The sequence below is a fragment of the Lissotriton helveticus genome, chromosome 4_1 (assembly GCF_964261635.1).
Source record: "Lissotriton helveticus chromosome 4_1, aLisHel1.1, whole genome shotgun sequence".
Lineage (NCBI taxonomy): Eukaryota > Metazoa > Chordata > Amphibia > Caudata > Salamandridae > Lissotriton > Lissotriton helveticus.
Window position 1 is genome coordinate 2,047,906,215 of NC_136063.1, and position 23,225 is coordinate 2,047,929,439.

Consider the following 23,225-nt stretch of genomic DNA (forward strand, 5'->3'; position numbering starts at 1 on the left):
TGACCCCCTCAAAAAATAAGATTATTTGGCTAAAGGTAATGTTTTCGTCTCCACAGTATGAATTGGGCCTTTTCCTAAAGCAGCCGCTATGCCTACCCACGCAAGTGAGGTACCATTTTTATCGGGAGACCTTGGGGAACGCTGGGTGGGAGGTAATTTGTGTGTGCCCAGTGATGCCACGCTTTCCCACACTAAAACGTGTGAAAAAACTGATTTTTTCCATGCAAAAAATGAGGTTTGCAAGGGATTCTGGGTAAAGGAACGTTGGAGGATCCACGCAAGCCATACCTCCTTGGAAGCCCCCGGGTGTCTACTTTTCAGAAATGTGTGGGATTGGTAGGTTTCCCTAGATGGCTGTCTCGCACGGGGCCAAAAACCCAGGTAACCCCTCTTGCAAAAGCTGGTGGACTTAAGATTTTCACCATTGTTACATTCACCAGCTTTTGCAAGAGGGGTTACCTGGGTTTCTGGCCCCGTGCGAGACAGCCATCTATGCAAACCTACCAAACCCACACATTTCTGAAAAGTAGACACCCGGGGGCTTCCAAGGAGGTATGGCTTGCGTGGATCCGCCAACGTTCCTTTACCCAGAATCCCTTGCAAACCTCAATTTTAGCAGAAAAAAATCAATTTTTTCACACGTTGTAGTCTGGGAAAGCGTGGCATCACTGGGCTCACACAAATTACCTCCCACCCAGCGTTCCCCCAGGTCTCCCGATAAAAACGGTACCTCACTTGCGTGGGTAGACATAGTGGCTGCAACAGGAAACGGTTCAAATCGTACGGTGGTGAATTTACAATACCTTATTGCAAAACAACCTTGATTTTGGGAGGGGGCATCTGAGTTTGTGGCCCGGGGCTCGGTGGTATTCTTTGCAAAGTAGCAAACCCAAACAGTTCTGAAAACTAGACACCCGGGGGAGTCCAGGGAGGTATGGCATGCATGGGTCCCCCAATGTTTTCCTACCCAGAACTCTCTGCAAACCTTAAAATTAGGTAAAAATTGCACTTTTCCAAACTGTTTGGCGTGGGATCGCCGTGCCGGCAAAAAAGTCATACCACCCTGCGTTCCCCTTGTTCTCCCGAGTAAAAGGATACCTCACTTGTGTGGGTGCCCCAAAGCAGAACACGCCAAAAATGAATTTTGAAAAAAGTAGTTTTACTCATATTTACGTTTTACAAATTAAGCACCCCAGCCTAAGTCACATGCCTTTGGCCCACCCACACAAGTGAGGTATCATTTTACTCGGGAGAACAAGGGAAACACTGGGTGGTAGGACATTTGTTCCGGCAGCGAGATCCCACCCAAAAAAGTATGGAAAAGTGGGGTTTTTGACCAAAATTTCAGGTTTGCAGGGGTTTCTGGGTAGGAAAACATTGGGGGACCCACGCATGCCATACCACCCTGGACTCCCCCGGGTGTCTAGTTCTCAGAACTGTTTGGGTTTGGTAGTTTCCAAAGATGCCTGCCAAGCCCCGGGCCAAAAGCTCAGGTGACCCCCTCAAAAAATAAGATTATTTGGCTAAAGGTAATGTTTTCGTCTCCACAGTATGAATTGGGCCTTTTCCTAAAGCAGCCGCTATGCCTACCCACGCAAGTGAGGTACCATTTTTATCGGGAGACCTTGGGGAACGCTGGGTGGGAGGTAATTTGTGTGTGCCCAGTGATGCCACGCTTTCCCACACTAAAACGTGTGAAAAAACTGATTTTTTTCCATGCAAAAAATGAGGTTTGCAAGGGATTCTGGGTAAAGGAACGTTGGAGGATCCACGCAAGCCATACCTCCTTGGAAGCCCCCGGGTGTCTACTTTTCAGAAATGTGTGGGATTGGTAGGTTTCCCTAGATGGCTGTCTCGCACGGGGCCAAAAACCCAGGTAACCCCTCTTGCAAAAGCTGGTGGACTTAAGATTTTCACCATTGTTACATTCACCAGCTTTTGCAAGAGGGGTTACCTGGGTTTCTGGCCCCGTGCGAGACAGCCATCTATGGAAACCTACCAAACCCACACATTTCTGAAAAGTAGACACCCGGGGGCTTCCAAGGAGGTATGGCTTGCGTGGATCCGCCAACGTTCCTTTACCCAGAATCCCTTGCAAACCTCAATTTTAGCAGAAAAAAATCAATTTTTTCACACGTTGTAGTCTGGGAAAGCGTGGCATCACTGGGCTCACACAAATTACCTCCCACCCAGCGTTCCCCCAGGTCTCCCGATAAAAACGGTACCTCACTTGCGTGGGTAGCCATAGTGGCTGCAACAGGAAAAGGTCCAAATCTAACAGTGGTGAATATAAAATACCCTGAAGCAATATAACTTTGATTTTTTGGGGGGAGGCACCTGAGTTTTTGGCCCGGGGTGGGTGGTATTCTTTGGAAAGTAGCAAACCCAAACAGTTCTGAAAACTAGACACCCGGGAGAGTCCAGGGAGGTATGGCATGTGTGGGTCCACCAATGTTTTCCTACCCAGAACTCCTTGCAAACCTTAAAAATAGGTAAAAATAGCACTTTTCCAAACATTTTGGCGTGGGATCGCCGTGCCGGCAAAAAAGTCCTACCACCCTGCGTTCCCCTTGTTCTCCCGAGTAAAAGGATACCACACCTTAACAGAGTTACTCAAAAGTCAAACATTCAAGCACGGCTATCTATTCCTCAAAGACACACACATACAGGTTGGATTTGGCACGAGGGCGAGTGATGGTTCAGTACATAAAATTTTATTAACAAGATATTTCAAAAAAATGAAATGCTCTGTCAATAAATAAATGCATAAAAACTGAACCAGTGACTCGCAACTCGTGAGCTGTAAAGCCACGACAAGGCACCAACCGTTTTACAGGCCATTCACGCACCTTTCATACCTGATACAAACCAGACCATTGACACCATCCGAATGGAAAAGCAACACATAACAACAATCACAATAAAGGGCAAGGTACACCCTACTGCAGAAAGAGAAAAAAAACAATTATTACTGCACGCCCATCTAATCCGCAAGCACACACACATACTGGTTGGATTTGGCATGAGGGTGAGTGATGATTCAGTACATACAATTGTATACGCAAGTAATTTCACAAAAATTAAATACACTGTGTATAATTGAAAGTATGATAAACTGAACCACTGACTCACAGCTCGTGAGCTGTAAAGCCACGTCAAGGCACCAACCTCTTTACAGGCCATTCATACACCTTTCGTACGCGTGACACATACAAAACATTCACACCGCCAGCCGCGGACCCATCACATTCCAACACTCACACCAGCAAACAGCGCCATTCAAGGGCCCATCACTTTCACACGCCGACATTTCGGACACTGCAACTACACAAAATGATGGACTGTGTGGAGTGTCACTCAACTAGCAGTGTGTGTAGTGACCAACAGAAAGTAACTACTCACACACCGCCTGCCGAGCGCCAGTCCACCCACACCACCATCCAAGCACCAGACCATGCACACCGCCAGCCAAGCACCACTCTGTGCACAGACAGCCAAGTACCACTCCATGCACACCACCAGCCAAGCGCCCCTCCACACACACCACCAGCCAAGCGCCACTCCACAACCACAACACCAGCCAAGCACCACTCCGTGCACAGACAGGCAAGTACCACTCCACGCACACCGTCCAGCCAAGCGCCACTCCACACACCCCCCCAGCCAAGCACCACTCCACACACACCGCCAGCCAAGCACCACTCCGTGCACAGACAGCCAAGTACCACTCCATGCACACCACCAGCCAAGCGCCCCTCCACACACACCACCAGCCAAGCGCCACTCCACAAACACAACACCAGCCAAGCACCACTCCGTGCACAGACAGCCAAGTACCACTCCACGCACACCGTCCAGCCAAGCGCCACTCCACACACACCCCCAGCCAAGCACCACTCCACACACACCGCCAGCCAAGCACCACTCTTTGCACAGACAGCCAAGTACCACTCCATGCACACCACCAGCCAAGCGCCCCTCCACACACACCACCAGTCAAGCACCACTCCACGAACACCACCAGCCAAAGACAAATCCAAACACAACACCAGGCAAGCGCAAGAGCACGCACACCGCCAACCAAACACCAGACCACGCACACCGCCAGTCAAGCACCAGTCCGCAGACACCGCCAGACAAGCATCAGTCCACAGACACCGGCAGTCAAGCGCCAAACCATGCACACAGTCAGACAATGGACACTACACGCAAACCAACATCATACATTAGTTTTTTTTGAAAATAAAAGAGAAACAAAAACAAATTGCAAATTGATACAAATCTACTAACTCGACAACTAAATCTAAAAAGACTACACAAATATAAACTTTGAAACTGAACAATAACTATTACAGAATAAAGACCAACCAGTTCACTTTACCACTCATTGATACTCCCAAAAATTCTTTTGCGTGTGGTACAATCTAAAACAAGCAGGTACACACAGCCCGGGGTTTGAAGGGCAGTCGGGGCAGTACATGCGAACCTCCTTCCGCAAACCTCTTCGCCAACAGACTCTACATCTCCGACTGGGAAAGTCTTTTGAGGTTGTAGGAGGAATTGTATCAGCAAAGTGGCGATCTTTCAATCTGGCAACATCCTCCACCACTCCAACTCTAGGAACACTTGCCTGTTCCACTAAAACAAGGCTGCCTATTACAGACTCCTGAAACTTTACAAAAGTCAACTTTTACTGGGGACAAGATTTCTGGAACACAATAAAAGCATTAAAGGTTGCCAAGTGGAAAAGATGGATAGCCAACTTCTTGTACCAAATGTAAGCCTTACGAAGAGCAGCATACGGTTCCAACCTCTGATCAACTCTGTCAACACCACCCATGTACTTATTGTAGTCCAGTATGCACACAGGTTTGCGCACTTCTGCAACCTGACCCCAAACATTCCGCGGTTCAGTGCTTTCATCATGTATTGTAGTCAACATGTAGACATCTCTCCTGTCTGTAAACTTCACAGCTAGAAGCTCCTCACAACGCAAAGCACTGCACTGTCCCCGAGCAAGCTTTCGACAAACAAGTTCTTTTGGGAAACCTTTACGGTTTGAGCGGATTGTGCCACAAGCAACAGTGTCCACTTTGGCCAATTCCCTAAACAACCGCACACCAGTGTAGAAGTTATCGACATACAAATGATGGCCTTTGTTAAAAAATCCACGACCAAGTTCCCACACAATTTTCTCAGTCACTCCAAAAGTCGACGGAGAACTAGGGGGGTTAATCCTGGATTCCTTACCAGTGTACACCCTGAAATTAGAGACATATCCAGTCTCACTGTCACACAGCATATACAGTTTGATTCCATAGCGTGCCCTCTTACTAGGAATGTATTGCCGAAATACCAAGCGGCCCTTGAACAACAGCAAAGACTCATCCACTGCAATTTCTTTCCCAGGATAAAAGATCTCAGAAAATCGATCAACCAAATGATCAAGGACAGGCCGAATCTTGAAAAGACGGTCACAATCAGGGTGATCTCGTGGCAAAGCAAGACTATTGTCAACAAAATGCATCATCCGCAGCAGAAGCAAATACCTATCACGACTCATGACTGCCGGAAATATAGCTGTTGCCATCAAGGGACTAGTAGACCAATATGAAGCCATTGATGGTTTTCTAAGCAAGCCCATCAAAAAAGTTAAACCCAAAAACTTTTTCATCTCCTCCAAATTTGTGGGAGTCCACCGGTTAGCTCTAGCGTGGGGCTTAAGGCTGGCACTGTTCACCCTCAAAAAATTTTCAGCATACAAATTAGTCTGCTCTACAATCTCTGCCAAAAACACATCATCCATAAACAACTTGAAAAAATCAATAGGCAAAAAGTTTTCAGTGTTCACCCTACACCCTGGAACACCAGTAAATTCAGGCAATGCCGGCTGCACCATGCCTGGTGCAACCCAGAGGTCAGAACTTTCATCGTCAAGTCTTGCAGCCGCAGGCCGCCGCCCAGCTAACCCTTGTCTCACATCACCAACTGGAAGTCTAGCAGCCCCAGGCTGCAGCCCAGATGTCTCTTGCCGCACAATTGGCACATCACTGTCCTCCGCAACCACAGGCACAAGCATGTCCTCCAAAACCGTAAACACAGCAATGTCCTCCCCAACCACAGGCACATCATCCACACCAAAAGTAGCTTCATCAGCACTCAAAGTGTCTTCATCATCAGATGAAGCCATGCGTAGAGAAAACTCACTACCTGAATCTTCACCCCCCACCTCTGGCTCAGAATCAGAGTCAGACTCTGGACCATGGTCAGAGGAAGAATCAAAAAGCATTCCAACAACTTGCTGAGCAGTAATCCGGCGGCTAGCCATTATCCTTACAAATAAAGGAGTCTGCACAAACAACTCAACAACCCTAACACTGCGCAAAGTAAGATAAAAATTTAAGACTTTTTCACCAAAAAATAGATTTAGAAAAAATATACAATTCACTTACAAGACACAACTACACTCACCAGCACCTACTCTGCAAAGACACAGCAAATAGGCAACGATATCCCACTAGAAAGAAGAAAAAAAAAACTTACATCTACAGAAGGACACATCAAAAACAAATGCAAAACATGTTTTACAATCACAACAAACAGCAACAACACATACTCGTATTACTACACACTTTGCAAAATAAACAATTACATTACAATTGAACAAAAAAAAGTCTCTTACCAAACACATGCAACTACAGAAACAGCAGAACAACAGAACCACCAGCAACAGAACCGCACACTGCAACAATCTAAAGAGAAAAAGAAACAATACACATTAGAAGAAACAAAAACAACACACATTACAACAGGCTATGTCACAGGGTATGTCACAAATGGGGTGTCTGTCCCCAAGGGGGGAAGATTATAAATCATTATAAACGTGGGCCCCCTGGAAGCAACCCTACGGAGGGCAGAGAGGCCAAATAAAGACACGGCAGAACATACTGAAAACAAATGGGCCCAAGGAAGCAACCCTTGGCCAAGGGGTCGCTCCCTATAAAAAACAAAAACCTGGAGTACAGTGGGCTTTTCTACCCCCCACCCCCTGGGACCAGAAACTGTAAAAAAAACAGCCACTCCGCCCCCAGGGGGGGGGGGCAGAATAGTCTACAATATTTATAATGCCCCCTGGAAGCGACCCTTGCCCAAGGGGTCGCTTCCTTTATAAATATACTAAAATCCCTGGTGTCTAGTGGGCTTTTCTACCCCCCCTGGGTCCAGATGTGGCCCAAAAAATGGGTGATCTGCCCCCAGGGGGGGCAGACAAGTCTAAAAAAAATTATGGGCCACTAGGAAGCGACCCTTCCCCAAGGGGCCGCTTCCTTTACAATTAGAAATAAATCCCTGGTGTCTAGTGGGCTTTTCTGCCCCCCCCCTGGGTCCAGATCACGCGCTAACATGGGCGATCTGCCCCCAGGGGGGGCAGAAAAGTCTGCATTGAAAAATTATGGCCCTAGGAAGCGACCCTTCCCCAAGGGGTCGCTTCCTTTACAATTATACATAAATCCCTGGTGTCTAGTGGGCTTTTCTGCCCCCCCTGGGTCGAGATCGCTCGCTAAAATGAGCGATGTCGACCCAGGGGGGGCAGAAAAGTCTGATTTATACAATAATTACCCCTGGAAGCGACCCTTGCCCAAGGGGTCGCTTCCTTTTCAAACATAAACAATCCCTGGTGTCTAGTGGGCTTTTCTGCCCCCCCTGGGTCGAGATCACTCGCTAAAACGAGCGATGTCGGCCCAGGGGGGGCAGAAAAGTCTGAATTATAATAATATTGCCCCTGGAAGCGGCCCTTGCCCAAGGGGTCGCTTCCTTTACATTTATACATAAATCCCTGGTGTCTAGTGGGCTTTTCTGCCCCCCCTGGGTCGAGATCGCTCGCTAAAACGAGCGATGTCGGCCCAGGGGGGGCAGAAAAGTCTGAATTATAATAATATTGCCCCTGGAAGCGACCCTTGCCCAAGGGGTCGCTTCCTTTCCAACCAAAAACATCCCTGGTGTCCAGTGGGGGCATTACTGGTGCAGGATCGCGACGCTGTGCGCGATCCTGAACCAGTAATGCCCTGCATTGGGACATCAGGGGAGAGGAAACAGTGTTTCCTCCCCCCCGATGCCTCAAGGCACCGAGAAATGGCCCCCCCGCCCCACCGGAGCACCAAACACCGACCTTGTTCCTGGACGCGCTGGAAACAAATGGCTTCCAGCGCGTCCAGCGCTTCCTGATGACGTCGGTGTGCGCTGTGCGCGCTGACGTCACCAGGAAGCGTGGGGGGGCCAGGGGGTGGCAGCGGAAAGTCTTCCGATGCCACCCCTGCAAAAAAAGAAAAGATCGCCGCACAGGGGGGGGAGCGCCAGTGCTCTCCCCCAGGGCTGTACTGATGACGGAGCGGTTCCGTCATCAGCACAGCCCAACCGATGCTGATGACGGAACCGCTCCGTCATCAGCATCGAAGGGGTTAATAGTACATATTGATCTGTGACCAGTCTTCTCTGGGTTAGTTGTAAACTCATTGACAATGCAAGAAGATTAATCTTGGCATAGGCAAAGCACCTGGGAAAAGTGGGAAAACTGCATACAGCTAATATATATATATATATATATATATATATATATATATATATATATATATATATCAAGCCAAACAAAGTCGCTTCGGATCCCTGCCGCTTTCAGTGGCGGGCCTCGGACGGGGTAGCGAATCCCAATATTTCCAGCCAAACACTCTCCTTTCGTGCAAGAAAGAAATCCGGGCCACTTTTAGAGTATGCAAAGCGTGTTTTAATTCAAAAACGGCTTTTCCTCGACGCGTTTCGCAGGTGAAACCTGCTTTCTCACGAGAACGAGTGAACTGACTTCCGTGCAATATATACAAAGTCACCTGGTATTCGTGTCATACCAATAGCAATAAACAACAGACTTGCTGATGTACAAGCGGGCTGTGTTCAGGGATTACTTTTCAATAATGAACAACATTTTGTTTTAGCTAAAGTTCGGAACATATTTGATGCTTTTCTAAGTAATAAACATTGCGTGTCAAAACACCGTGCTCAGTGAAAAAATAAAATAAAAGTTTATTCATTCCAAACGGCAAACATCGGGATAACCAGTGTCCATCCTCATTGTCCGTCTCAAGGAAAACAATACAGTGAGCCATGTGGGCTAAACGATTAAAGCGCAAACTATTTCCTTCATTCTGTCTCCTCCTCTTTCCCTACTAGGAACACTTTCGAAAACACAAAATGACAGTAGATTAGCATTTCCTTTGTGGTGTAAAGCGAAATGCCTTGCTATCGGGTATTGCTTGTCCCCATGGGTGATGGCCTGCATGTGTTCTAGGACTCTCTTTTTAGCTGGGTGCTTTGTGCTCCCAATATAGTAAAGCTGACATGGACATTTAAGTGCATATATCGCATAGTCAGTTAGACATGTGACATGTTTAATGATTTTGAATTTGTCAGTTTCTTTTGATAACTGGACTTCTTTGAGGTTTTTACTGTTGCGGCAGGCTTTACATCTCCCACAAATGTAAAATCCTTGCACCGGATTCCTTTGACTGGTGTCCTGTGGTATCAGTGTGGAACATAGGAGGTCCTTAAGTGACCTGGGTCTCCTGAAGGTCATTTGGGGGTATTCAGAGATTTCCGGTGCCAGATCTTTGTCCAGTTTCAGCACATTCCAAAACTTACCCAGAGCTTTTCTCACTTCCCTGGATTGGGAATGAAAATCCGTTATGAATCTACTGGTCATATTGGATCCTGACTCACAATCCTTCTCTATGTGTTCTAGTAAGCTTGATCGCTCCCTTTTATTCACTGTGTCCAAGGCTTTAGATATACATTTGTTATTGTAGCCTCTCTGTCTGAATCGTTCTGACATAATGAGTGTCTCTTTGGTATAGTCGACCTCATTAGAGCAATTCCGTTTAGCTCTAAGGAATTCCCCAATGGGAATGGAATTAATGAGATTAAAGGGATGACAGCTACGGGTATGTAGCATGCTATTGCCCGCCGTGTCCTTCCTAAACAAGGTGGTGCTCAGAACGTTATTTTTATTTTTCAACTTTCAGATCCAAAAAATCAATGGACACTTGGCTAATGTGACTGGTGAAGGAAAGGTTAAAGTCATTCGTATTGAGGGTTTCAACGAAGTTTGCTGCCTCATCTTGACTCCCGCACCATATAATAAAAATATCAGCGATATAGCGGAGCCATCTGACAACTTTGTTCTGATATATTGGGGACTGGTAGACCACCCGCTCCTCCCACCTGCCCAGGTAAAGGCCAGCGAAGCTGGGGGCAAAGCAAGTGCCCATCGCAGTCCCCAACAATTGGTGGTAGATGTTGCCGTTAAAGAGAAAATAGTTCTTAGTGAGACACAAAAATGCCATGTCAAGCAGCATTTCAGTGTGGAGTAAGTAAGAGATGGAACGTGCTTTAGGTAAATGCCTGCATGCCTCAATTCCTTGTTGGTGCGGGATACATGTGTAAAGACTGTTGACGTCAAGAGTCATAAGCAGCCAGGTGGGGTTCCAAGTGACATCACTGATTTTTTATAAAAAATCACCTGAGTCCCTCAGATAGGAGGGCAGTTCTTGTTCTAAGGGCTGCAGGGAGAAATCCACATATCTGGAAGTGTTCTCCCAGCAGCTACCTCTAGAGGAGACAATCGGTCTCCTTGGGGGTTCAGTCATACTCTTGTGTACTTTAGGCAATAGATAGAGGGCGGGTATCTTGGGGTATCTGTTATGCAAAAAATTAAATTCTTCCCGGCTAATGAGACCTTTCTCCCTCCACTCATTAAGTTGTTCTGAGTATAATGTGATACTCATATTATAGCTGGTTCTATTGCTCTTCTCATATTTAGTGTTGTCCCCTAGCTGTGACAATCCTTCATTAATGTACATGCTGCGCGGTAACACCACCATGTTCCCCCCTTTATCCGCTTTCTTAATGATGATACTCCTAACATCACTAAGGGTCTTAATAGCTTTAAACTGTGCATCAGTTAAATTACATTTCACAAAATTCTTGTGTTTAGACAATTTGTCAAACTCTTTAACCATGGCCCTCTCAAAAATGTCAATGGGTTCATTCACAATCTGTGGCAGGAAGACAGATTTCGGCCTAAAGCCGCTCTGATATTTAAGGTCAATTCGCAAATCATCATTGATTAAATTAAGCATAGGGTTGTCAATTGTATTCAAGTCACCCCTCAGCTGATGAAGTAGATGTAGGGTTTCGACATCTCCCCCTGTGATGCTGGTGGGTTCATGTACAGCTTCTCGAGTTTCAGTGTTAAGTTTGGTTGCATACCACTTTTTTAAGCGTAATTTTCTGGTAAAGTAAAAGAGGTAAATTCGACTTTGGGTATAATCAAAAGATGAAGTAGGACAAAAAGATAATCCAAGAGACAATACCTCTTTCTCTGCTTCACTCAATTCCCTTGTGGATAGATTAATGATGGTCCGGGTATCCATTACTTCCCTCTCTTTTGGCCCCTTGTTCTGGATCCCACTGGGCTTGAAATGCTGCTGAGGTTTAGTGAGCTGGATTTTCCGGCGCCTCTCCCTCCTTGACCTCGTCCTTTTGGCCCTCCTGCGTTGGATTTGTTTTGCCCTGTTAGTCTCCCTTGGGCCACCATCGCAAATTCCAATAAAATTTTGTCTTTTGGGCTCATGAGCTCCGGATTAGGTATGCTCTGGGCACTGGTCCCCACAGTTGAGGCAGCTTTCTCTCTGGAATCGCTTGAAGTTGATGGAGTCACTTGCGCGTTGCTCATGGTTTGAGGTGTCACTAATCCAGATGTTATAGTGATGTTGCGCAAATGGTCATATCTCTTGGCAAATGTCAACACTTGGCCGCGCTCGTAATCATTGCGGTCTCTAGTGAATTTGCTTTCCTTTTTCTCTCGAATTTCTTTTTCCAATTTATCCAGTTTGGCATCATACTTGGCCATTTCGCTATCAAAGTCTTTTTCATTTTCATAGAGAGCGTTCAGTTGATTAGTCACGGTTTCCATTTCTTCCGCCAGTTTTTCACAATGTTTTTTTGCATGTTTAACAAGAATTTTCAACATTCTTATCAGGCTGTTTTCAGCCCATTCTTCAACCATGTCTGGGTCAGGATCTGCAAATGTCCGTGTTGTGTAAATTCGCAATCCTCTAGGCACCCTGTTCACTTCGATGTATTTTTGGAGGGTGGTGGATTCCCACCATTTGTTCTGTTCAGTAACAATATATATATAATAGTCTAATTGGCAGTGGATCATTCTTCCTGTAAAGGTCACGTGACCGAGGCATGCTGCAAGCTTCGCTGGCTCCAGGTGAAGGCCAGTTAATTCTAAAATGTTATGCTGCATATACAAATGTCGGTCAGGAAGTGCTCGACAGTAATTACAGGACAACTTCAGTCAGTCAGTCAGTCAGAATAACTTTATTCAGTCTAGCTATACCATAAAGTATAAAAGAACAATAATGAATACATCAATCAAGCCATATTCTTCATACCATAATCTTAAAAGCATTAAAAAAGTTAGATAAATAGTTGTTAAACACATAAAAACCCATACAGACAAACAAGAATAGATGTGCATCATATAATACATGATCACAGTAGCCCAGAGCTTTAGGTGCATTGGATATAAACAGCAGTTAAAAATCAGATCTTCACAGTAGGGAGAGATTGTAAGTAAATAAAAGCAGCTCTTCACATATCGAATATTCGCCTCTTTTAAGAAAGGTAATGTTGGACTTTGGCCCTTAGGGCAGGTTCACCCCTAGACTTTTTGCGTGAAATGGTGACCTGGCAATGGTGATTTTTGGGATTCTGCGCACTTTCACTGTGTCCCAGTGGAAAGTGCGTGCGCACTCTGAGTGCATGTGCTGAGCTAGGCCTGCCCGCCCATAGGAATGCATGGGGAATGTATGTGTCCCTGGTAGTTCCTGATGCGTGGGGTGTACAGGCTTGAGTCTGGTATGTGTGAACTCGTGAGAGTGAATGCTGCGAGATGGTGTATGCAGCATGTATGTGTCTAGAAGGGAAGTGCTACTTCTAGACATGGCTGTACGTGTGCTGTGAGGGTGCTGGCGTGTGATTGGCTGGAGCTGGCTGGCATGCCAGGCTCCAGGAAGTCTGGATGGGTCTGCCCGGTGGTGAGTGGGAGATCTGCATGAGTAATGTGTGGGAGGAGTGTACCTGTGTCCTGGATGGGCTGGGTTTTCCCCACACAATGCTGGCTCCGCCCCCCTGTGGAGAGTCTAATGACCCAGGCCCTGCCAGTGAATAGAGAGGGTGGTTGAGGTAAACAGAGTACTCAAGAACCAGCTGCGACTGGTTCCGCCCCCACTCTGCACCCTCAGACAAAGGGAAATGGTGTATAAAAATGGGGCTGTGTCCCCACAGATGTTGTTCTTTTCCAGGATCCTGAGGGGGGCTGCTGCTGCTGTCGCTAGGCCAGAGGACCGCCACTTGGAGTGTCTCCCTGCCTGGAGACCCAGTGAGCTGGCTCTAGGCCCAGCCTGGCCCCCCTGCCTGCCTACAAGGACTTTTGCTGGACTTTGTTGTCCTATAGCGCCTGGGGGTGCTGCATTGGATTGATAGCGCTGGGAGCGCTTTTCTTTCCCCTTCTAGCGCTTAAGAGCGCTTTATTTTGCATTTAGCGCAGGGAGCGCTCTAAATTGCCTTTCAGCGCTAGGAGCGCTTTACTTGTGGAAGCCGGAGCCCACCCGGCGTTTTGCCCCGCTCCGTGCCGATTTTCGAGTCCTCTGGCAGGTGCCCACCCTGCCAGGGACATTGCCGCCGATAGCGAGAGCCCACCTCGCCTTATATTTAAATTAGAGGGTCACCGCCGCAGCCCGGAGTGTTTTGAAAACGTTGCCGGGCCGCTGCCAAGTGCGACCCAGAAGTCCCGCCTCCACACCTCCAGGGCCGCGCTGCCATTGGCGGCCCCGAGGTCTGACCCGGAAGTCAGGCAAGCTGTGGAGGGACAACGTGACGCAGACCAGGAAGCAGGAGCCACGGGAGCCTACTCCGCGCTCCTGCGTGTGGAGAAGAGGCTTCCTTTACTGCCTCCGCCCCAGGGAGAGCCCCGTGGTGACCGGTCCGAAGGAGGGAGAGCCGGAGTCTCCGCCGAGAGCGCCCAGCACGCCGCCAGCAGACGGAGCCCCGGGAGATCCAGCAAAGGAGCCGAGAAGGAGCCCCTGCCACCCAGAGTCCTGGTGAGTGCTGCGCTGTGTCTCCGGTGCTGGGGGGCCGTCCTCTGTTTTTCAAGTCCTCGCGGAGGGACTCCAACGTACTGGGGCATTGCTGGATGTCCTGAGCCCTGAGAGGCTCCACGGGCCCCTTTTGTCACGAGCCCTGAGAGGCTCCAACGTCGTGGGGGCAATTCTTGCTGCAGAGCCCTGAGAGGCTCTGGGAGGGCCATAATTGCTTCGAGTCCCCCGAGTGGGACTCCAACAAAGAGGGGCAGTCTTTCTTTGAGCCACGAGGGCTCCAGAAGGGGGCATAGTTTGTTTTGAGCCCTGAAGGCTCCACCAGTGGCCGCATTTTTACAGAGTCCAAGGGGCTCTTGGGGCATTTGTTCTACAGAGCCTGCGAGGCTCCACAGCACCCAAGGGCATTGTTGGTTCTAGAGCCCTGAGAGAGGCTCAAAGGTGCCACGTTCGTGTTTAAGAGCCCAGCGAGGCTCAAGGGGCACATCTTCATTTCAGAGCCCTGAGAGGCTCCCTCCTTGCCCACATTGTTTTGGCCAGAGCCTGCGAGGCTCCAGCGGTGGCCCAACTCTGTTACACAGCTGCCCAGCACTTCGTGGGCAGCTGCCACGTTTAGGCCCTGACATTGGGACACAGGGACTGCCACAGGTGGTGGCAAATGTGGATTTTGCGCTATTGTGTTGCTGTTCCTTGCACCTCTGAATGTATTGTTTATGCGTCATGTGCCTTTACACCTCTGAATGAATGTCATGCATTGCATCATGTGTATGTTCTTACACCCCTACAGGTATTGTGATACATAGGTGGTTGTTTTCTCCCTAGTGCAGGTGGTGCTAGTGAGGTCCTGTTACCAGTAGTTACTGGTTGTGTGCTATTTTGTGCTAAAGTAAATTTATATTCTATGTACTAAGTGCTATTTCTGAAAGTGCTACTTCTGATTCCTGACAGTGGTCCAGGTGGCCCTGTCTTGTAAATATCCCCCTGTAAATTCTGCCCGTGCCTCTGGCACATTGTAAAGTGTGTGTTTTATCTAATGTGTTTTGGTGTAATACAAAGGCTATTTTTATATAACCTTGTGTGGAGTTTCCTTTGTGGTGGGCCTTTGGTTGTTGTTGCTGGGGTGCGTGCGCAAATACTTAGCCTACATCGCCTCCAAGTTTAGCCTTGCTGCTCGCGCCACGTTACCTAGAGGGTGAGTAGGGGTTATCTTGGCGTGTAACTCCCTTGCCCTGACTTGGGGGTGGTGGTCTCTGACTGACTTTGGCGAAAGCCCTGGCCAGCCAGGGATCCCATTTCCAACATTGGCGGCAAGCGGTGGGATAAGGATTTGTGTTTGCCTTGTACCTTAGTAGTAACTGGCCATACCACAAAACTCTGCATTTTAGATGACCACATTTTAGGGGATTGTTTTTTTTGGAAGTTTCATATTTTCTTCTCCTGAAGGTATCATTGTGCAATTGTGTCAGTACATTTGTCCCCTACCCTGCGCCCAGAGTCGGTACCTGTGTCACTTGTGGTCAGGTTGAGGAATCAGGGGTGGTAGAAACTGCCTTACCAGTCCGAGGGGAGGGTTGTGTGTGGATGAATGGTGTGTGGCACTAGGCAAGTGAGTGTGAGTTCTCTGGGGTAGAGAGCTTGCTGATACCTTTGTGAATTGTGTACTCCTGTGTTAGCTCAGACCCCTAGGTTCCCTGTGTGATCTTGTCTCTAGAACGTCTGCCAAGATGGAGCTTGTCTTTGATTTCAGTGATCTAGATACCTACAGTACGTGGGAGCTGGTAAGGTTCTGTGACGAGAGAGACCTAGGGAGGGGTGAGTCAAACTGGTACGACCTTAGGGACCGCCTGGTCAGATGGCAGGAGGGTCACTGGGATCGTGAGCGCAGTGAGGAAAGGGTCTGGGCCCCACACCAGGAGGGTGGTGGGTCTATGGGGAGCCCTGAAGATTCAGAAGAGGAGGAAGAAGATGACAGCACCTGGATGCCAGTAGAGAGTGAGGACCCCATAGATAGGGAGTCCCTTGCTGGGTCCAGTATAGGAGGCAGCGCCTCGTCCCTTTCCCTGTCCCCAGAGGAGCTGGAAGATAGAAGGAGAGAAAGGGAGCACCAGCTGGCTTTAGAAAAGCTCAGGTTGGAGCATGCCCAGGCTATGGCGCAGCTGGAGCTTAGGAAGCAACAGCTAGAGACCGAGATGGCCTTAGCGCAGGAAAGGATAGAGGAGGCTGAGAGGGCCTCTACCAGGGGCAAAGTAGCTCTGGAGGATAGACTATCCCCTGCGCGCAGTTTTAATTTTCTGGATTCCCCGGGGAGGGCTGAGTCCAGTGGTGGCAGCTATTTAGACTTCAGTGCAGAAAGTCCCCTACCCCGTGCCCAACGTATGGTCCCTTGTTCCCAAGAGGAGGAGTTAAGGTTGAAGTTCAGGGGCAGTAGGAAACCGCCTCAACAGAAGTGGGTTTTTTTTGTGGATGACTGTTCTGATGCAATGTGGGATTGGCTGGCGGCTAGCTCGGATGATGAGAAAGACGGAGTACTGAATATGTTTCTCAAGGAGCAGTTGCTCAGTGTTGTTTGTCCAGAGTTGCGCCAGCACCTGTTGAAGTCTGAATCCCTTAGTCCTTGGGCGCTTGCTGAGGAAGCAGAGCGCTGGGAGAGTGATAAAGGTTCTCTAGGGTCATTAGGGAGTGATTCCAAAAGTAGTGGTTCAGGGATCTTCCCGCCCAGCGTGGTGGAAGAGGCTCAGTGTAGCCCAGCTAGGTCCCAGGATAGCGAGGAGGGTGTAGGGGCTCACTGCCTGGCTCAGTGGAGCAGGAGTGAGGGGGAGACCGAGGTTCCCCGGACGCCCGAAGCCCTGCCTCAGGACTTGGATGGTTTCTGTATGGAACACCAGGTTGGGGACCTAGGCTGTCCTGTTAGTCCATTTGAGGAAGATCTCCTAGTGAGTATAGGACCTGGAGCGTCTGTAACCAGACCTCCTGTGGTTCTAGAGACTGGCAGTACCGCTCCGGTAGGGAGGGTACAGGAGTCCAGCGTGAGGAGTGATTGGGGGATGAGTTTCCCAGTGGATGCACCAGTGGACCAGGGACTAGCCAGTTGGGCTAGATCTTCTTGGGGGGACCCGGGTGGCGCCACTTCTGGTCTGGGGGATCGTCACGCACTGTCAGGTGGACAGAGGGCGGGAGATCTGCGCCAGACAGACAGTCACACAACATATGTCTCATTTGTTAGCCTCAGGGGGATGGAGTGTAAGTCCCCAGAAGTCCTGGAGTGCCAGGCAATTGTTCCACCGAAGGTTTTAGACCAGAGGTTGGAAGGCCAGGTTCAGGATCAGCCTGACCTGAAGGGTAGGATGACTGTAACCAGTGTCCTGACCGGTTCTTCTTCCAGAGGAACTTCTCCAGGTGGGAAAGGGCAGACCTCTGGAAGGGGGTGCAGAGGGTGGGAGAGCCCACCTCTGACCCCGGTACAACCTGAGTGGATAAGCCCTGGGTTGGAATGGCGTTCTAGGTGTACCCCTCGCCGGAGGAGGAGGAACCCTAGGAGAAGAGGTAAGGGGAGGAGAGCCTTCCCTGAGACTCCTGGTCCGCCTGAGGTTGTAGGCCCTAGGCTGGAGAACCAGTGGCAGTCTTGTCCTGTCTTGCAGACAGGAAGAGTGGAGAATGGCTCCTATGGGCCAGAGGTTACTACCCCCCGCTCTGCGAATTGGCATGGACCAGTGGCACCTGGGTGGCCCAGGGCCTGGTCCTGGCCGCGGACAACTTGGGAGTACCAGTGGGGTAGCCCAGTTGGTCCAGACAGTGTGTTTAGAAGGAATCCTCTGGGTTCACCATGGCGTAGAACAGGAGGGTGTCCCTGCAGTTGTGGGCCCGCGTCCGTGTTCTATCGCCCCAAGCAGGGAAGTCCATCACGGTGGTGATTGGTCTCCCCTGCGTTTTGGCTGGAAGGGGGTTATGTTGGACTTTGGCCCTTAGGGCAGGTTCACCCCTAGACTTTTTGCGTGAAATGGTGACCTGGCAATGATGATTTTTGGGATTCTGCGCACTTTCACTGTGTCCCAGTGGAAAGTGCGTGCGCACTCTGAGTGCATGTGCTGAGCTAGGCCTGCCCGCCCATAGGAATGCATGGGGAATGTATGTGTCCCTGGTAGTTCCTGATGCGTGGGGTGTACAGGCTTGAGTCTGGTATGTGTGAACTCGTGAGAGTGAATGCTGCGAGATGGTGTATGCAGCATGTATGTGTCTAGAAGGGAAGTGCTACTTCTAGACATGGCTGTACGTGTGCTGTGAGGGTGCTGGCGTGTGATTGGCTGGAGCTGGCTGGCATGCCAGGCTCCAGGAAGTCTGTATGGGTCTGCCCGGTGGTGAGTGGGAGATCTGCATGAGTAATGTGTGGGAGGAGTGTACCTGTGTCCTGGATGGGCTGGGTTTTCCCCACACAATGCTGGCTCCGCCCCCCTGTGGAGAGTCTAATGACCCAGGCCCTGCCAGTGAATAGAGAGGGTGGTTGAGGTAAACAGAGTACTCAAGAACCAGCTGCGACTGGTTCCGCCCCCACTCTGCACCCTCAGACAAAGGGAAATGGTGTATAAAAATGGGGCTGTGTCCCCACAGATGTTGTTCTTTTCCAGGATCCTGAGGGGGGCTGCTGCTGCTGTCGCTAGGCCAGAGGACCGCCACTTGGAGTGTCTCCCTACCTGGAGACCCAGTGAGCTGGCTCTGGGCCCAGCCTGGCCCCCCTGCCTGCCTACAAGGACTTTTGCTGGACTTTGTTGTCCTATAGCGCCTGGGGGTGCTGCATTGGATTGATAGCGCTGGGAGCGCTTTTCTTTCCCCTTCTAGCGCTTAAGAGCGCTTTATTTTGCATTTAGCGCAGGGAGCGCTCTAAATTGCCTTTCAGCGCTAGGAGCGCTTTACTTGTGGAAGCCGGAGCCCACCCGGCGTTTTGCCCCGCTCCGTGCCGATTTTCGAGTCCTCTGGCAGGTGCCCACCCTGCCAGGGACATTGCCGCCGATAGCGAGAGCCCACCTCGCCTTATATTTAAATTAGAGGGTCGCCGCCGCAGCCCGGAGTGTTTTGAAAACGTTGCCGGGCCGCTGCCAAGTGCGACCCGGAAGTCCCGCCTCCACACCTCCAGGGCCGCGCTGCCATTGGCGGCCCCCGAGGTCTGACCCGGAAGTCAGGCAAGCTGTGGAGGGACAACGTGACGCAGACCAGGAAGCAGGAGCCGCGGGAGCCTACTCCGCGCTCCTGCGTGTGGAGAAGAGGCTTCCTTTACTGCCTCCGCCCCAGGGAGAGCCCCGTGGTGACCGGTCCGAAGGAGGGAGAGCCGGAGTCTCCGCCGAGAGCGCCCAGCACGCCGCCAGCAGACGGAGCCCCGGGAGATCCAGCAAAGGAGCCGAGAAGGAGCCCCTGCCACCCAGAGTCCTGGTGAGTGCTGCGCTGTGTCTCCGGTGCTGGGGGGCCGTCCTCTGTTTTTCAAGTCCTCGCGGAGGGACTCCAACGTACTGGGGCATTGCTGGATGTCCTGAGCCCTGAGAGGCTCCATGGGCCCCTTTTGTCACGAGCCCTGAGAGGCTCCAACGTCGTGGGGGCAATTCTTGCTGCAGAGCCCTGAGAGGCTCTGGGAGGGCCATAATTGCTTCGAGTCCCCCGAGTGGGACTCCAACAAAGAGGGGCAGTCTTTCTTTGAGCCACGAGGGCTCCAGAAGGGGGCATAGTTTGTTTTGAGCCCTGAAGGCTCCACCAGTGGCTGCATTTTTACAGAGTCCAAGGGGCTCTTGGGGCATTTGTTCTACAGAGCCTGCGAGGCTCCACAGCACCCAAGGGCATTGTTGGTTCTAGAGCCCTGAGAGAGGCTCAAAGGTGCCACGTTCGTGTTTAAGAGCCCAGCGAGGCTCAAGGGGCACATCTTCATTTCAGAGCCCTGAGAGGCTCCCTCCTTGCCCACATTGTTTTGGCCAGAGCCTGCGAGGCTCCAGCGGTGGCCCAACTCTGTTACACAGCTGCCCAGCACTTCGTGGGCAGCTGCCACGTTTAGGCCCTGACATTGGGACACAGGGACTGCCACAGGTGGTGGCAAATGTGGATTTTGCGCTATTGTGTTGCTGTTCCTTGCACCTCTGAATGTATTGTTTATGCGTCATGTGCCTTTACACCTCTGAATGAATGTCATGCATTGCATCATGTGTATGTTCTTACACCCCTACAGGTATTGTGATACATAGGTGGTTGTTTTCTCCCTAGTGCAGGTGGTGCTAGTGAGGTCCTGTTACCAGTAGTTACTGGTTGTGTGCTATTTTGTGCTAAAGTAAATTTATATTCTATGTACTAAGTGCTATTTCTGAAAGTGCTACTTCTGATTCCTGACAGTGGTCCAGGTGGCCCTGTCTTGTAAATATCCCCCTGTAAATTCTGCCCGTGCCTCTGGCACATTGTAAAGTGTGTGTTTTATCTAATGTGTTTTGGTGTAATACAAAGGCTATTTTTATATAACCTTGTGTGGAGTTTCCTTTGTGGTGGGCCTTTGGTTGTTGTTGCTGGGGTGCGTGCGCAAATACTTAGCCTACATCGCCTCCAAGTTTAGCCTTGCTGCTCGCGCCACGTTACCTAGAGGGTGAGTAGGGGTTATCTTGGCATGTAACTCCCTTGCCCTGACTTGGGGGTGGTGGTCTCTGACTGACTTTGGCGAAAGCCCTGGCCAGCCAGGGATCCCATTTCCAACAGGTAACAAGTAGCATTTTCTCAGTAATTAATGAAATTAAGTGTAACGTGCTTTGTGCTGAGTGATTATCACAGGGACAAACTGGTAGGTGGTGGTGGAAATGATCCAGAATGTGCACAGGGCATAGTCCTAAACTAATGAGCAGCAATCTGTGATGCTGGTTACACACCCATAGTAAATATGGTTCAGTGCTGGTTCAATGCCGGTGTTCGTATAGAGCCTCAGGTGCACTTGGACAGTTGGCTTGTCTACTATCCACGACGTTCTCTCTTCCAGGCAGCCAGCTAGAAAAGTGTTCTTCAAAGAAGTTAGGGAGCTAGCTGTTACACTGCCGGGGGAAGTAAACAAATCTTCCCGCCTCAGTCTTAGGCAGGTGTTATAAATGTATCTTACCCAGGGGATAGTTAGACATTGGGCAAGTTCAGGCAGTCAGCAAGGACAGCCCTATTGAAAGATGTTGACCACATTCTAAGCCACAGGAGGAGTGGTTGCATCTTTATACAATCATTAATATACCCAATCCCAAAATCTGAATGGCATATGAATTTATTTGCATAAGTTAATTAAAACCATTACATTACAATAAAAACATTAAAGGAAAAAGACAACACAATTCATAGAAGCTAAAAACTCTGGTAAGTTGACATAGTTGAGTCCTAACATTTGACTCGGTGCTTCTTCACATGTTTGCTGTTGGCCGTTGCTCTTTGTCCGGTCCCCTGTGAAAGTAACAGCCGTCTGGCTACTCAAGTCTCCAGGACTTATTTTGTTACCAGTCTGCACGATGATACTCTTTCTCTTATAGAGTGCTTGTGCTTTTCGACTGTGTTGGAGAGTGTTCTTTCACAGTCCAATGTTTTTTTAAATAGTCTAGTATCAGCGTTTGGACCTTATGAGGGCTGGGGTGGGGGGCAGTTCCGGGGTACATAGCACCCCTGATAGATTGTACAAATCTTCCGCAGCGGGCTAGGATCTGAGGTTCTTTTTGTGCAAAACATACTGCAGAGGCCTCAAGGCAAGTGATTAACTTTTTCTCTCAGGCATAGTTCTCTGAGAAGGATCCTCCTTTCTGTAGGTAAGGCCTGGCAACAGCACAGGAGGTGTGGCCATGATTCACATTTGTAGTCACACAGTGGACATGCTCCTTCAGTGTTTTGGGTTGCCCAGGCCCTGCGGAAGGCATATAAAGGAGCTAGTACTTTTAGAGACAGATACTAGCCTTTTAGTAAAACCCTTCTCAATTGTTTCCAAACCTTCCTGATCGCTTATTCCCCAAACCCCAGCCCCATAGGAGGCAACAGCATTTGGCTTTATAAATGCCCATGAGTTCCTTAATGGGCCCCTGACCTAGTCTACAGGCAAAGATGAGGACAGCCACTACAGGCTCTTATGGCAACGGCCCTACTGGACTTCAGAGGACCCTACGTTAGACGTGTGTCGAAAGAAATTCCTAGATATGAAAACAAGGGGACAGTACTGACCTTATTGATGTTGACTACACAGGTTGTGCTATCTTTTTCCCTTGCACCAAAGACCATTATGTGCGTTTTGGCCTGGTTGACCCTTAGGTCTAGGCTGGTCATGAACTGACAGAAACGGTCCAGCAAGCGTTGTAGACCGATTGCTGTCTTGGCTATTAGTACAGCATCATCAGCGTAGCTTAACGTGGGAATGCTGTGATCACATATATGAGGACAGTCTACCCTAAGCTCTAATAGCTGTTCGTCCTGGCCATTTGCCTACAGAGGGAAGAGGAATGGGGCCCTGGCGTACCCACCTCGCCACGCTAAAGGCTGTTGTTCTCTATCCCCTTTCCCCAGGCCATATCTCACGCTGGCAGTGTCAGTGACGTTGTTGTGAAGCTCCCTAAGAAAATTAACAATATACTACTCGACTCCCATATCTGTCATGATGCTCCACAGGTCCAAATCTTCCTGAGAGATCAACATTCGATGTGTGGGAAACAGCGCTGCATTCCTGTGAAACATTTACACTATCTGCTGTGGGTATTCATCACAAAACAGTGCACTGTCACAAACATTTGTAATACTCACCCATTCAAGTGCCTTGAAAACGTCAGAGCCTTGTTAAAAAGTGCTTGTCCTAATTGCTTCCTCCATTTTCTTACAGGCAAAATACTAAACAGAGGCAGGCATGTATTTCAGTGGCCACTGGAGGGATAGTGGTACATGTTTTCTAGGCTGTGATATGGAAAGAACAGTTGGCAGGACACATTCCAAGTTCTCACTGCAGGTTGTATCTGTCAATTGGGAACGTAGAATAATACAAACAGGTGTTCA

General features: G+C 49.4%; 1 protein-coding gene across 1 annotated transcript in view; it reads left to right on the top strand.

Moving 5' to 3' along the window:
• The window catches only part of ATP1B4 (ATPase Na+/K+ transporting family member beta 4), a 214,260-nt gene that overhangs the window by 92,037 nt on the left and 98,998 nt on the right, over positions 1-23,225 (top strand). The window lies entirely within an intron of this gene.